Source organism: Apostichopus japonicus, chromosome 16, assembly GCF_037975245.1.
Source record: "Apostichopus japonicus isolate 1M-3 chromosome 16, ASM3797524v1, whole genome shotgun sequence".
Taxonomy (NCBI): Eukaryota; Metazoa; Echinodermata; class Holothuroidea; order Aspidochirotida; family Stichopodidae; genus Apostichopus; species Apostichopus japonicus.
In genome coordinates this window covers 16,982,432-16,997,942 of record NC_092576.1, presented here as the reverse complement: position 1 = coordinate 16,997,942, position 15,511 = coordinate 16,982,432, and the positions used below count along the sequence as shown (strand labels likewise).

Here is a 15,511-nt window from a genome sequence, read left to right as displayed (position 1 = left end):
TTTTTTCAGCCAGCTTGTGATCATAACATTAAAATCACTTGCTATAAAGAATATCATTATACCCCACCCCCCGCCTCACCCATACACAAACACATACACTCATTTCTGTTGCGACAAGTCCATTACAATATAGTCCTAGCCTACGGCGCTCAACCCTCCGATTTTCTACAGCCATAGCTATTTTCACTTAATTAATCGCACTAACATTGACAATACATTTAAAGCCTCCTAATGTGGCAAAATACATCAAACTTCCATGATAATTTTGGAAAACAGTAAAATGCTTGTGTCTAATTGATAGGGTTATTTCAATTTTGTTTGGAATATAATTATACAAATTTACCAATTTACTCTGTGCATTGTGATCAACTCCTAGCTGAATCATGTTACAATATAAAGGAAAATACCTAGTCTCCAACAAAAGAGGGAAAAAAACACATTTTAGCAACAAGATGGAATAGAGGGCGTACTTTTTGCGACGTGGAAAACACACATATCTCTGGATCTAAAGGTGTTACAAAATCCTCCTTTACATATGTCATTGTCATTAACACAATTAAAAAGATGGGTAAAATTCAAGGTCATATGTATCAATTTGAGAAAAATATCATGTATACATTTTACAACCAAAATTGTTTATTCGCCGACTCTAGGCATATACTCTCATTAAGGATTTGTTCACATTCAGCACTTCTTATTGATTAAAATTTTCGGAAATAAGATTGGAAACTGATATGCAGAAGTTATACACAAAATCTATCACATTTAGGGTTGAGGATCTCGCCACCACCTATAGTAAGTGATGTATTGAATTCGTATAGATTATGCCCGCACGTCATTGGGGTTTAAATTTTGTAATTTTTGTGAAATAATATGTGATACGGAAAAACAGATGTACTTCGGGTTCTTCATCCATCATTACTGTCCAATTTCATGTAGTACAGGGGGGGGGGGACATCACTTACTTATGGAGGCACAATGTGTATTGTTAAATGCCGTCCTGTGGGAGGGGTGATAGGGGAAAGTTCTCCCTTCCACTTTGTGAATTTTGGATCAATTTTAAGGGTCCTCAGATGCAATCTGGTGCTATATTTAGCAACTTGAAGTAATTTTCGGGCTTGCATCTGTCCAATATTGATGTTTTTAATTTATTTAGGCAAATAAAGTTTTTTGTCTGAGTATTTTTTTTAACACTACAACCGCATCTGAAGGGGAAGGGCACCTGGGGGCACGATTTTTTTCAGGCCCCAGCCCCCCCCCCCCCTTGGCGACGCCACTGATGGGTACGTCAATGGTACTTAATGGTAACGGGTTTCTTACTATCATAGGAGGCACCCCATACTATAGCCCATCTATCAACACGGGAAAAAGACATTACGATTAACATATATACATAGACAAAATATGTACTGCACGCAGCCGCGTACACTACACATATACATATTGGTTAACATGCATGTGTGACAGTAACTTTATTGTGCCCACGCTTAGGCATTGTGCCCACGCTTGAGAAAGTATGACTGAAATATAGTAGTCTTCACAGAAACTGTTTGAAAATTAAGCGATTCAGAAGGCATTAAAACCCAATACAAACGAGTAGACCCTTTAGGAACTGCACTATTTAAGAAGCCTATATATTACAAACTTTCTTGAATCCTCTTTCCGACCCCCCCCCCCCGCGCCTCTTTTTCAAAGGTGTTGCATACGGGGAAGTTTTGGTCTCCAGTTAGGTTCAAACCTTGTTATATGCAACTACAATAGGTTATTTCGAAGGCTTAAAGTTATGATGTATTGGCCCCATATATGCTCCATATTAAAATATGGTCACCTTTGGGTAAAATTCTTAAACCGTTTGATTACCATCTAGGAGGAATTTTACCTCACTGGGAAATTCAGTCATCTAGGTGCCTATGACATACCGATCTTGAGAGACATTTACATATTGGTATACGTTGTCGTATGTATCCGTGTCGGTTTCTTGAAAAATATACGAACTCAGAAGTTCAATGGTAATGCAGGACACTGCGAGTTTCGCCCGTGTATTATTCGACGTGCCGTGTGTATACGTACACTCAGGGACGTCGCTAGAGGGGTGGGGGTGTCTCACACCCCACCCCTAATCTTTGTAAAACTGATGATAGTTGGAAAATTTGAGTGCGACAGTCCGAATTTCCGACTGTCTCACTCTAATTTTTCCGACTGTCGCACTCTAATTTCATATATTCTTGTAATTTGTGAGTGACCTACAATTTTCGGTCAAAATTGACCTTTAATCAGTCATATTTACCACGTTTTCCTTGTCAAATTTAGAAATTGCATCTCGCGATCTTTATACTCCACCATACAAAACTTCGTGTGATTTTGAATACTGTAAAAAAAAAACGCCTAATAAAACTACTGTACAACGTATACGATAAAAACGCTCAATGCTTATCTACGGAAGCTTTAAAGTGCCATCAACATGAGAAAAACTTTGCCCCATAGGGTGAAATTTTTCAGTAAATTGTTTAGATAACAAGATAAAATCTTACAAAAAATAAAAGAAAATTTGGATTGCTTAGTTGCTTTAACTGAGCAATTGAACAATTTTCTACAAAATGTTTAATTGACAACTTATCATATCTCGTGAATTGGACATTTTGCTGCAAAGTGTTCAGTTGTTCACTTCATTCCATCTGAGCAATTGAAAAATTTTCTGCAAAATGTCTAATTTGACAACATATCTTATCTCGTCAATTGGACATTTTTTGGCAAAATGTTCAATTGTTCACTTCATTCCAATGGAGCAATTGAAAAATTTCTGCAAAATGTTTAATTGATAACTTATCGTATCAGTCGTCAACTCAACATTTTTCTGCAAAATGTTTAAGTATTCATTTCATTCCCAATGCTCAGTTGGAATGAAGTGAACAATTTAAAAAAAAAATCATGTGAGTGATAAATAGCCCCCCCCCCCCAAGAAAAAATATTAAGCGCGCTAGGAAAAAGCACTGTATTTTGGGGTAATTCACTATGTCGTCGAATATAATTTGTTGAAAAAAAGGTTTTCCCCTTTGTTACATTAACATAGCTTTTGTAGTTAGTAGTCTATGTAGCCTATCAAGCAGATAACTCAACTCAGTTGCTTACCCGCTTTACCAGAGTGAATAATAAGTTTGTGAAGTGAGGGCCAGTGCTACAAATGTACCGCAAAAAATTCGGAACAAAATTGCAGTCGCGAAAGATGGGATGTCTGACTTACACTGACCGTATCGTTCACGAGTAGTGCGGGTGGGGGGTACAAGGCAGCAGTCGGAATTTTCTGGCTCCAAAACCCATCAAGTTGGAATTTCAGCAACTGCATTCCCCCCCCCCCCCAACTTCAGGCTCGCTACTGAACGTAAACGTAAAAAAATCGATTGGATCTTCGTATTAAGTCACCGGCCTCGACAAAGACTTGGGACCCCTTAAGTGCCTTAACAACTATCAGTTCTACAAACATGTTATCCGTTCTTTGCTCATTCATCCGCTTCCTGTATAGTCATGGTTTATTTGGTTTTAATTCCATCAATGCAACTTACACTTATCTAGCGTCATACTTTCATTGTGTTAGTATATTTTGTACTTTTCATTCGACTGCCAAGTATTGCTAACGAAGGCCCCAAGGTGACCGAAATTCTAATATATTTTCTAAAACTTTACTCCTTATTTTTCAATTATGAGTCATATCTTATTTCTCTGGTTTTCTATAATAATAATAATAATGATAATAATAAAAATAATAATAATAATAATAATAATAATAATAATAATAATAATAATAATAATAATAATAATAATAATAATAATAATAATAATATACATACACATATATATATTTATATATAAGTATATATATATATGTATATATAAATATATATTTTTGTATATATATATATATAAATATAAATATATATATATATATATATATCTGCAGCCTTATTTTCAATGAAATGCATCATATATTATTAATGCAGCTTATTTGTTATTCCCACCCATCCATACCTATACACGTACATGCATTGCATACATACATACACTCACGCATGCACACATGCATACACAATGGAGGGAAAACTGTTTTTACCTCCATGGAGGTTCAACTGTTTTTTACCTCCATTTTACCTTTTTTTTTTTACCTGTTTTTGACCTCCATGCATACACATACTGGTAGGTTCGCCAAACACACTGTTTTCTTTATTTACAACTATAGTTCTAATTAAAGGCTAAGGCCATGGCATGTCGTCAACTTAAAAAACGTTAACCTTCATTTCCTGTGTGAGAGAACGCAACGTGATAGGAATGATTACGTAATATCATCTTTCATCGGCCCTCTCGATGTTGACCGCAAACGTGGAGATGTTCAACCAGACTTTGTTGTCTTTTTTCTACAACAAACATCCGCACTATTATTTGATATCGTAAATTTTCACTGTCGTAGTTGCATACACATACGTATACGTTTGTTAGACCAGGGAGTTGTTCAGACCACCAACGTATTTGTACCCTGACAAGGTTAGACTGCTCATGTACGGATGCACCAAACGCAAAATCGTAGAGCCGAAGTTGCGAAAAAGTTCGAAACGCCTAAATAATAATTTTATAAAATGACAAGACCAAGAAATTGGTGTGTGGCAGAGGAAGACTCAAGATTTTTCTTTTTTCGGACTTGTCCGAAGTCTACTTTTGGAACCAAAGAGCCCTTGTCAACAATTACATGAATATTCGAAATATACCGCCGATCCCAAACAGCATTAAGGTGAGGAAAATTTTTGGACTTATTTCCGTATAATGAAATATATTTTGTGTTAAGAATAACCAAGTGGAGTTTTTGGTTCTTGCATGTATATGGGTATGCTTTTAAAATAAATTGAAAGTGCATAGCCAATCGCCCCAAATCATAGCACGCTAAAATTGCTAGGCGTTTTCAAAAAGCAGTGGCGTAGGAAGGTACTTTTGAGTGGGGGGGGGGGGGCTGAAGACTGATGGCCGGCCTGAGGTAGGGGTCTAAGGAGAGGGGGTGTCCCCCTCCCCTTTGGAATTTTTTGCATTTCCAGGTAGCATCAGATGCAATTTGGTGCAATAAAGCACACTTCAACACCTAATCCATTTTGTAAACTTAATTTTGTATTTTCACCAGGCCTTAGATGCAATTTGGTGCTCCAAATGAGATTTTTTTCTCATTTGGAAATGAAAAAGGGGTTTTCTGACTTGCGAAGCGGGGGGGGGGGCCGAATGATACTTCCGCCCCTCCACATTTTTCACTGGGGGAGCTGGGGCCCCCCCAGCCCCCGGTTCCTACGCCCTTGCGGAAATGAACAAGCGCTTCTCCACAGAAAACTGCCAGATCATGAGAGGGATCCAATCACTGAATCCAGAGAGTATATCAGAATTTCCTCTCGATGGAAAGCGTCGAACAGTTTGGCCAAGTTTTCGATGCGAGCATGGAAGACCTCAAACACGAGGTTCCGCAAGCACAGAGACTCCTCCAGCGCTAGTTCGCTAACACGGGAGAGACGCCACCACCCAACCTTCTGTCGCTGACATCGTTTCTGGAGCCATATAATGATGTCTTTGCAGAGCTGTTACGCCTTTGTAAAATTGCCATTTCGATTCCGGTATTGAATGCTGGATGCGAGCGCAGCTTCTCAACATTGAAACTCGTCAAAACCTATCTGCGGAACACAATGTCAGACACTCGCCTTAGTGATCTCGGAGTTTTACATATCGAAAGGGAACTGTCCGAGGGGATCAATTTGGACGAATTCGTCGCAGACAGTCATCAGAATAAGCGAATTAACCTTCGCTAAACTGTTTGAGTGAGCCCTAGACAGTGCAAAAGAAGGGCCCGAAGGGGGAATGATAACATCTTTTGTTGATTGGGGAAGGGGGGGGGGTGGTTACACTCCCAGGCCAGTCAGATATCATGCTGATCATCTTTGAATACTGACAGAAAGAGCATAGTCTATTCAGATTTTTAAAGAGAACTATCGATGACTTTTTCAGTGATCTGTTTTATCGTTAATAATACCTATGTGGAAATAACATAAAACGTCAGCTAACTAGAGTGACCATCTGTGCCCTACGTTGCTGACACAATACCCGATTTGCCACAGTTTGTCATGCAAACTGTTTGGTATGTCTTTTGTACTAGCTTAGCCTGCCCCACCAATCAGACCCTTCGCCCCCTCCCTTTGCCCCCCCCCCCAGATGAAAAAGTCTGGCTACGCCACTGAAGCACGCACAGCGTAAGTAAATTAATGATTATGTTAATTCATGAAAATACGATAAATCTTTCAATAGTGCAATCGTTAACTTGTCTGTGCTTGTTGATTAGTCACTATGGCTTATATACATTCTCGTTAAAGTTTGAAATGCAATGCAGATACTGTCATAAGCAATGTATTTCATATATTTTCCGAACACATTTGACAGTTCATGAAATGTCATTAAAAGTTGCACATCGTGCAATTTTTAAACATTGTTATAGTTTTATAAACCTTTTTACACTTTCCTTATTTATCCAAGTGAACCAAAAACGGATACTGGCTATTAAATTTATTTATATTATATTAATATCATTATAATTGCTTTTATGAAGAACACTGATTTGTGTACCATTTCGCTTTGAGGAAATACAGACAATTTTCAGATACATTTCTTTAGAGCAATCATATGCATGTTTATGTGTTTATGTTAGAAAGCAAGGCACATCCTGTTGTGAATTCATCTCATAGTTTACCTTTCTTGCAGTGAACAACAAACTAATAAGCTGCGTGTTCTTTCCCCTGATGTGTTTGCACGTTTACCTAACCTGGAAACTTTGTAAGTAATACGTATGTTAACAAACTAAATATACAAAAATACTTATAGGAACAGTGGAGATAAAGAGGCCTATACGGGTCCACAAAATATAAAGAGTTTGACTTTTAAATCAATTAGGATCTTCCTTTAGAGGCAAAGTGGTCAATGCAATTGCAGAGCTACATCAAACCAGTAACAAACCTAGACATGTCCTTCTGGAGCTTCATCAGCGGCTATACTTAGTTGTTGTTGTTTTTTCTTCTGATATTTCGTTTCTGTATAATCCCTAAACTATCTCCCTTGAATTGTCAAATATTTGGCTGCATTCCTTGTAAGCCGGATACAGCTTTGCAATTCTCACATATCTATTTATTATTACATATCAAATATAAGGAAGTATTACTCATTTCCGTGACGTGATTCAATTCGCAATCCCGTTGCTAGAAGCTAATGTTATTTTACTCAGTCGCAGAACGGTCCAACATACCAAAGCATAAAGTTACCTCAAACAAAGTAATTCATTTTGTGCGTTCATACTGCGAAATCCTGTATTTGAATGTTTGTCAACAAAAGGTCATTCATAGATTTAGACATTTTTTTTAACAACAATAATATTTAATTTTTCAACAAATTGAGTCTTTTTTACAATAAGGGTGCACTTTTGAGGGTAACGTCCTCCTTGTGCACCCCCTCCCCTCCTCGCTTCTACCGCCTCTGTATGTGTCTTAACAAAACCGGTGGGTGTGTTAAGAACAACTCCTAGATCATATATAGAATGCCAAATCAAAGGTGCACAGTCAATCGCTTCAAATGGAGTAATAACATGTTTGAGGTCGCTTTACGTTTGCATTACAGATATAAATAATTTGCTTTCTCTTTCTTTGTTGCAGGCGATTGGACCACAACCAACTCCAGTCACTTTCTTCCAACATCTTCGAAAACTTAACAAACTTGAAATACTTGTAAGTACATTCCATCAGCATAATATGTAGTTGATGTTACCATAGCTCTCAGTGGCGTAGGAAGGTACTTTTGAGTGGGGGGGGGGGTCTGAAGACTGATGGCCAGCCTGGGGGAGGGGTCTAAGGGGAGGGGGTGTCCCTCTCCCCTTTGGATTTTTTTTGCATTTCCAGGTGGCCTCAGATGCAATTTGGTGCATTATAGCACACTTCAACTCCCACTCCATTTTGTAAAGAATTTTGCATTTTCACCTGGCCTTAAATGCAATTTGATGCTCCAAATGAGATTTTTTTCTCATTTGGAAATGAAAAAGGGGTTTTCTGACTTGCGGAGCGGGGGGCGGAATGATACTTCCCCCCCATATTTTTCACTGGGGGCTGGCGCCCCCAAGTCCCCCGGTTCCTACGCCCTTGTCAAAAAGTACTTTCCTGGAAGCATTCACTCTCCATTTGTTCTCAAATATTCTAAATGAACACCCAAAGCCATTCTTACCAAGGAAGTGATACTTCCCATGTTCGTACACTACTTGCAAGTACAACTTTCTCAGACAAATTATTCCATAACCCTCTGAGTATAAAAAGGAGTTTTGACAAATATATGGTACTTATAACTTCTGTAGTTTAAGACATTGATCTCTGGTAATTCTGCTTGGCAAACCTGAAAACAAGGTCAGTGAAGGATAAAATGTCTAAAACCATACCATTCTTGAAAACCCGAATCAAGTCACCGCGTAATTAGCCGACCTATAACCTCCATTGTGGTGGGTTAACTGTCAGAATGCACATTATCAGTGTTTTTTATCTTCATGCAGAACTGACATCAACAGTGAATACTATTGTTCTCTGACTCGAGTCAAAGGACGCTTGAACCGCAGTGTGCTAATGTAACTGCCAAGCGTAACTTATTTGTGATTGCAGGTGTCCAACCGCAGTGTAGACAAGCATTTAACGTTATACATTGAATTCGAACTTCTTCATGATCTGTCGTCATATTTTGTGTATTACTATTTTTAAGTTGTTCATGCAAACACATAATGAACACCCTATACATTGCTCTAGACTGACTTTCAAGAAAAAAACCGTCGGTGTTATGTAGTGTGGCTTGTCTACAACCCAAACTGATTAGAAAAGATATTTCAATCAATTCTGACTTGATTGTGAGTGAAAAAATGCTACTTGAAGCAAGTGCAATAACAAGCAACGCTGACAGCCATTTAACAAGTCAACGAGTGACACTCCTGACGGTTTCTACTACTACAATCTGTTTCTGTGATAGTTTCCGACGAACAAGAAAACGGCGACCACAGTCGCGTAGTAACATACAAGTGCTACCTCCTTAAGCTTATATTATGTACGTACGTGAATTTGACAGAAAACTTGAGGGTCAAAGGTGAAAAAGTGAAGTACACTACATGATGCGAGTTAGTATTAAACGTTAGGCCTACTTCAAGTTGATTCAATGACTAGGATATACCGGCATTTTAAATTTATTATTCCTCTCGACAATTTACGGTACAATTAAAGGCAGGAGCCCAGGAAGTTATTGACCAAGCGATTTTGCCAATTTTTTGACAAGTTCGGTTCGTTGTAATACGCCTCAAATAGAACTTAGAAGAAAAGGGGCCTCTACGGGCTCTAACTTAGGCCCTAGGTAGCGTGCACACTATTTCTAGACTGAAGTCTGTGTAGGCTAGGTCACAACATCAAAGGTGAGTCCTAATTTCGTGCAGCTATTTGATTAATTCGATTGATGCTTCACGTTCCTTAACCTTCAGCTTTCATTTAAAACAAAAACGTGTGTTTTTGTTGTTTGCACCTACAAATCTGTTAAAATTTCGTAGAAAATAACATTGTCACGTCCAACTCCAACTTAGCAAGAGCTAGGCCGTAAGCCTATTTAATCAGTGAAGCCAGGATAGTGTTAACATATCAACATTGTTAAAACGTGAAGTGCTCCTAAACCCTAATTTCGTTCCTGTTGTCGGCTACTCCAAAATCCTAAAATGTTATGGCAACTATATAATTAGTTTTGAATCAATATAATATAGTAACAAGGAATATTATTGCTTCAGAGACTGACATGCACCAGTGCAGTAAAATGCTTACAGTCTTCAATTTCATGGGGGTGAAAGCCTCATGTGTACCCCTTCTCCCCTCTGGGTCAGACATTGGGCCAAGATTGGGGTTGATATATTGGAGTCCAAGGAGTCAAAGGACACTAGCATATTATCATATTCAGGTTTACTAACTGCTCTTTTCCACTTTAAAACAGACCTTCAACATCAGGAAGTAAAGAGAAAAGAAAGGCTCAGCACAAGTTACCTGTGCTTCACAAAAAGAGGAAGAGTAATAAGGATCAGCCAGTTGTCAGCCCTTTAGAATTCATCAAGAAGGAAGTCAATGCAGCATTCTTAGGTGAGAACCCTTAGAAGCTGTCAGGTACGGTAGCAGTACAATATACTGCCTCAGGAATTGGAACTGTTGTGGTTTTAGAACAGGGGGCCCCTACTAGCCAGATTGAGCATGCCAGACAATCTAATCTGGCCCACCAAAAAAACAAAGGGAAAAAAAAAAAACTTTTTGGTTCACCAATTTACTAAACAAAAAAAAAATTGAAGAGAATTTGAATAAGCGTTAATTTTCAACACGAAAAAACATTGATCAAAGTTTGTCATAGATGCTAAAACAATCATCTTCCATTTTCAGCAATCTATTTTTGGCCTTTTGTTAGTCAAAATGTCTTCCTGTGGCTACCATGGTGGGCCCGCATACTGTATGAGTAATATTCAGCAGCCCACAACTAAACGGACAGTAGGCAGCTGTTAAATTCATTTTACACCAGTTTCTGTGCAGTCTCCTTCATACTGAGCCATCTGTATGCCTCCTACTGCATGCCCATTAAGAACTGCCTCAACTGTTGACTTTTCACCAGAAATTTACAACATCAATAGAAGTATCAGTTTTTATTTGAGTGTTATCGGGGAGGGGTCAGAACCCCATTAATAATGTGTTCATTAATTGAACATTGCTTCTCAACATACTTTAACAATCATTATAGTCACTGTGTACATTTGGTTTGAATAGTATTTTTAGCTTTACAGAGTTTACGGAAAACCTTTTGCATACCTACAGTGTGGCATTTCCCTGTCAGTTGATGTTAGCTTTGCAGAAATTTACTTACCATCGTTTTTACTTCTCCACAGGTGTTGCAAATATTGACATAGAAAATCTAGAAGTTGGTTGGAAGTTGAGAGAAGTGAATGTGTAATTTCTCACCAAACTAAAAGAGGCTATGTCAGATTTTAACAACCACAATATCAACCACTGACTGTTATAGCAACAACTTTGGAAAACTTGGAGAATTTTTCAGAACCCACGGTGAGTAATCAGCACTTGATTATAAAGTGATTTTTATAATGGAGTGCTTCATAATTGTTTATCAAAACCCATGCAGCAGTGACTGCTTGTGTGTGCATATGTGAGAGAGAGATGCCTTAGCTCAAATTTTGAAAACTTTGATAATTCAACAAGTGCAATATGCATGAAGTTCATACTTGGTAGAAAGCTACCCCTTAGCAAATTCTCAGCTGCAATTGTTATTTAATTGCCAGTGGTCAACCGTAAAAAAACCCTATAAATGACCTTACTGAAGTAAAGGTTAAGTGAAATTAGTATGCTTATCCCTCAACCGAGTTCTTACCACTTGCTGTTACTTAGTACGTCAAAAATTGTTTGAGATCCACACCACCTAAAAATCTGAAACTTTGTTAACAGGTTATCTCACCATGTACAGCTTACATAAAGTTCACACTTTGAACAATTAGAAGAATGTATTCGGTATCTACCACCTTAGTAAATTCTTCACTGTTATTGCTTTGGGAGGGGCCAAAGGTCATATGAGATAACCAATGGTCTAAACCTGAAAACTTTGTGAATGAGCTAACTCAAAGAATAAAGCTACATAGAATGTCAAATTTGTTCCTCTGATTGAATACTTGCCATCTATAATGTTAACTTTTTTTGAGGTCAAATGTCATTTGAGGTCAATTTTAGTTAAATTCTGAAGACATATCTCACTAAGTACAGCTTGCATGAAGTTAATGCTCAGTATGAAGACACTCTTAGTAAATACTCAGCTGATAGTGTGTGGGAGAAGTCAAGGTCATTTGAGGTCAATAGCAGGGTTTTCGTTAGTAGCCGGGACCCGGGGCAAATGACTCGCTTACTGCACGTACAGGACCCGGCTACTTTGCAACGCTCAGTAAAAAAAAAAAAAAAATTAAAATTAAAAAAAAAAATTAAAATTAAAAAAAAAAATTAGACGAAAAAAATCGAGAGAAATAAATACTATATAAATACTAAATTCTATCACAGACCTAGTTGGGTATTTTTTGGCAGTAAAATCCTACTCACTTTGTAGGTACCGTAGACCTATTATCATTTTGTTATGATGGCACTTCATTTAATGCAGCAAGTGCGTCAAACCCTTGCTAAGTTCGGTTCAGTAGCTACCTCCCTAGGCTCCATGACCCGAGTGTTAATAAAAAAATTCAGGAGAAAAAAAGAAAAATAGGACAGAAGAAAGGGGTGATTGGGAGGGGGCAATATCATTGACCAAACAACTGTATATTGCACCATTTTGCATCTAGAGACTTTTTAAATTGCAATTTTCCGGCAAAGGGGAGGGGGAGGGTTAGACCCCTCCCCCATGTCCGCGTACAGACAGTCCCGCCTACTTTTCAACTTGACCCATCTACTTCATTTCTCAACAAAAACCCTGACTAGTGGTCAACAACTGACAACTTTTCTAGCTGAAGAAGTGAAGTTTTGGTAAATTTCAAATTTGATAGGAATTAAGCATTTGTCTTCTATTTTTTTGGCTGTTTCGGTCAAGGTCACTCAAGGTCAGTTAATTTCAGTCTGAAAAACTTCTTAAACATGGTACCTCACCATGCACATGGCAATATTAGCCCTAGACAAGAAGAACAACATGAACAGATCTTTTACTTGACATGTGGATTCCTACACACATCATAATATTAAAAACCTTTGAAAACATGATAACTCAGGGTTGTCCACACCATATCTTTGAGTACACATTTAGTTCTCCTTTGCTAATAGTTGCAAGAGATTTTTTTTCATTTCACTGTGGATCCCGTGTACTCAGTAGAACTCTCCCCTCCAATGCCCTACAATAACAATAGGCAAAGGAATCACTAAGCCCTGTGGCTTTCTGTTTGCATGTCAATTACACCTGATCTTTGAGGACAAAAGTCTGACATTACGCTACTTTGACTTAAGTTACTGATATATTCATTTTCACATTTTGTAACAAATTTTTCTTTCAGGCAAATGGATACCATTATGAAGTTATTGGTGGCATCCACAATCCAGACAAGAATGTAAAGATACAAAACTTTGGTTAGCAAACAAGCACATCAAAATAGGGGAAACCAGGCATCAGATGAGCATTGAGGTAAAGGTGACTACTATGAATGTTGTTTTTGGTTCCTTGCTTTAGCAAAAGGAACCTATGCAGTCAGGTTGGCGTGTGTGTTTGTGTCTCTGTGTGTCTGTGTGTGTGCATCTGTGACGCTTGCTTGGGTACGCTCTATCTCAATAAGGGAAAGTTGGATTGAGGCCAAACTTGGACTATAGATCCGCCATATGGAGAAGGTGTGCCCTATTGTTTTTGGTGCCCACAAAGGTCACCAAAGGTCAGTTATGGTCAAAAAACCGAAAATATTAAACCTGCAATAACTCCCAGTGCCAATGTGTGACAAGATTGATATTTTGGGACAAGTTGTGAACTGGTTAGGGGAGCATTTTCAAACTTAACGGTCATGTGATCCGAGGTCACCAAAGGTCAATTAATGATAAAAAACTAGTATGTTTGTGATAACTTGAAAACAAAATGTCTGTTAGGGTTGGGAGTTGATTCAATGTTATCCTTTTGTTGACCCGCATCTGGGTGACCCTTGACCTCAATTTGACCTCTGGTGACCTTTACATGTTTTTGGGGATTTTTACAGTTTTGATGCTATTTTCAGATGTCAAAGGTACCTTCTGATCATAAATGTCATCAGGTTGACCCCGTGTGACCTTTATATGCGAGGTTATATGGGGTCAAAGTTTTTCGGTCGGAGTTAGGATGGTTGTACAGACTTGTCGTTTTGTTTTTTGGAATCAGGAGATTAAACTACACCTGAAACCAAGGTCAAAAGGTCAAAGGTCACATTAGAAAAAAATGTGCTTATTTTGGGAGGAAACGAGCAAAAAAGAAAATGTTTGGTTTTGATGCTAGATTTGGATCTCAAAGGTACCTTCCGATCAAAAATGTCAATTGGTTGACACCCGTGTAACCTTCGTGTGCGAAGTTATACGAGGTCAAAGTTAATTTTCAGACATTTAATGCAATAACTCCCAGTTCCAAGGTGTGACATGGTTGATATTTTTGGACAAGTTGCAAATGGTATAGGGGAATATTTTCAAACTTAACGGTCATGTGATACGAGGTCACCAAAGGTCAATTAATGTTAAAAAACTAGTATTTTGGGGATAGCAAATGGGCAAAGAAAAAAATGTTTGAATTTGTATAGTTTGATGCTCTAATTTAGGTCTCATCAATCAAAAATGTCAATAAGTTGACCCAAGGTGACCTTTGTATGTTAAGTTATATGAGGTCAAAGTTAATTTTCAGACATTTAGTGTAATAACTCCCAGTACCAAGGTGTTACACAGTTGATATTTTGAGACAAGTTGCAAATGGTATAGGGGAGTATTTTCAAACTTACTGGTTATGTGATCCGAGGTCACCAAAGGTCAATTAATGATAAAAAAAGTAGTATTTTTGCGATAACTTGAAAACAAATTGTCCGTTAGGGTTGGGAGTTGCTTCAATGTAATCCAATTGTCGACCCGCATCTGGGTGACCCTTGACCTCAATTTGACCTCTGGTGACCTTTTCGTGTTTTGTGGATTTTTACAGTTTCGATGCTATTTTCAGATGTTAAAGGTACCTTCTGATCATAAATGTCAATGGGTTGACCCCCGTGTGACCTTCGTGTGCGAAGTTATATGAGGTCAAAGTTAATTTTCAGACATTTAATGCAATAACTCCCAGTTCCAAGGTGTGACAAGCTTGATATTTTTGGAGTAGTTGCAAATGGTATAGAGGAATATTTTTAAACCTAACGGTCATGTGATACAAGGTCACCAAAGGTCAATTTATGATAAAAAACTAGTATTTTTGCGATAACTTGGGAACAAATTGTCCGTTAGGTTTGGGAGTTGCTTCAATGTAATCCATTTGTCAAATCGCATCTGGGTGACCCTTGACCTCAATTTGACCTCTGTGACCTTTTCGTGTTTTGTGGAATTTTACAGTTTCGATGCTATTTTCAGATGTTAAAGGTACCTTCTGATCATAAATGTCAATGGGTTGACCCCCGTGTGACCTTCGTGTGCGAAGTTATATGAGGTCAAAGTTAATTTTCAGACATTTAATGCAATAACTCCCAGTGCCAAGGTGTTACAAGGTTGATTTTTTTGGACAAGTTGCAAATGGTATAGGGGAATATTTTCAAACTTAATGGTCATGTGATCCAACGTCACCAAAGGTCAGCTAATGTTAAAAAAGTAGTATTTTTGGGGGGGGGGGGAGAAAATGGGCAAAGAAAAATGTTTGAATTTTTACAGTCATGCTCTATTTAGGTCTCATCGATCAAAAA

At 38.0% G+C, this 15,511-nt stretch overlaps 2 protein-coding genes across 5 annotated transcripts in view; one reads left to right on the top strand and one right to left on the bottom strand.

Annotated features, from left to right (window-relative positions):
- The window catches only part of LOC139982981 (neuronal acetylcholine receptor subunit alpha-9-II-like), a 209,595-nt gene that overhangs the window by 104,477 nt on the left and 89,607 nt on the right, over positions 1 to 15,511 (top strand). The window lies entirely within an intron of this gene.
- LOC139982972 (uncharacterized) overlaps positions 1 to 15,511 on the bottom strand; it is a 79,923-nt gene that overhangs the window by 50,446 nt on the left and 13,966 nt on the right. The window lies entirely within an intron of this gene.